Raw genomic sequence first — 634 nt, 5'->3', positions numbered from 1 at the left:
AGTCCAGAAGAAAGGACAAATCTCCATGCACGCATCTTTTATTCCACAAAAGGCGTATGTTGCACACCCGTTCTAATGTCTATGAGAGATGCGCACATGCTTTGTGGTTGCCAATCGTCCCTCAATCACTCCGACAAGCTCGCCGATTAACGTGGAAATAAGCTCCAGACTGGCAGTCATTTGATTCTTGAATGAACATCTTCATCGCTACTTTGTAACTGCTTCACTATTTTTGCAGGGTGTAATGCCATGTGGTTTTCATGTCATGGACTTGCCATTTTGTAGCCTCATTCCTAACTGCCACCTGGACATTGAGAATAAGTTGTGAACTAAATTAAACGGAACAAGCAAATAATCCCCAATTTATCCGATTAAAAATGTGTGTCACTTTCATTGTTAATCTCACAATTTGTCCTTTTTTTAGAGGTTCAGTCTTAAACCTAGCGCCTTCGATAGCTCAGCTGGTAGAGTGGAGGACTGTAGATAGAAGTGTTGGAAATCCTTAGGTCGCTGGTTCGACTCCGGCTCGAAGGAGGTCTTTTTTTAAACTGTCCACCTTTCATTTGCTTGGCTGGGTTTCTGGCATCAACAAGCAGAGCTTCACAGTCCACCGTTGGAAGGCAAAAGAGCATTC

The 634-nt window shown here is 43.2% G+C and overlaps 1 non-coding gene across 1 annotated transcript; it reads left to right on the top strand.

The window, feature by feature from the left end:
- Nucleotides 1-446: 446 nt before the first annotated feature.
- On the top strand, nucleotides 447-534 carry trnay-gua (transfer RNA tyrosine (anticodon GUA)). The gene is given in 2 exon segments: nucleotides 447-483; nucleotides 499-534. It is a non-coding gene; the product is annotated as a tRNA-Tyr (tRNA).
- Nucleotides 535-634: the final 100 nt, after the last annotated feature.

This window comes from Sinocyclocheilus grahami, unplaced genomic scaffold (genome assembly GCF_001515645.1).
Source record: "Sinocyclocheilus grahami isolate Dianchi unplaced genomic scaffold, SAMN03320097.WGS_v1.1 scaffold2367.1, whole genome shotgun sequence".
Classification (NCBI taxonomy): domain Eukaryota; kingdom Metazoa; phylum Chordata; class Actinopteri; order Cypriniformes; family Cyprinidae; genus Sinocyclocheilus; species Sinocyclocheilus grahami.
Note: the sequence above shows the minus strand (reverse complement) of the source record. Positions and strands in the feature narration are given on the sequence as shown.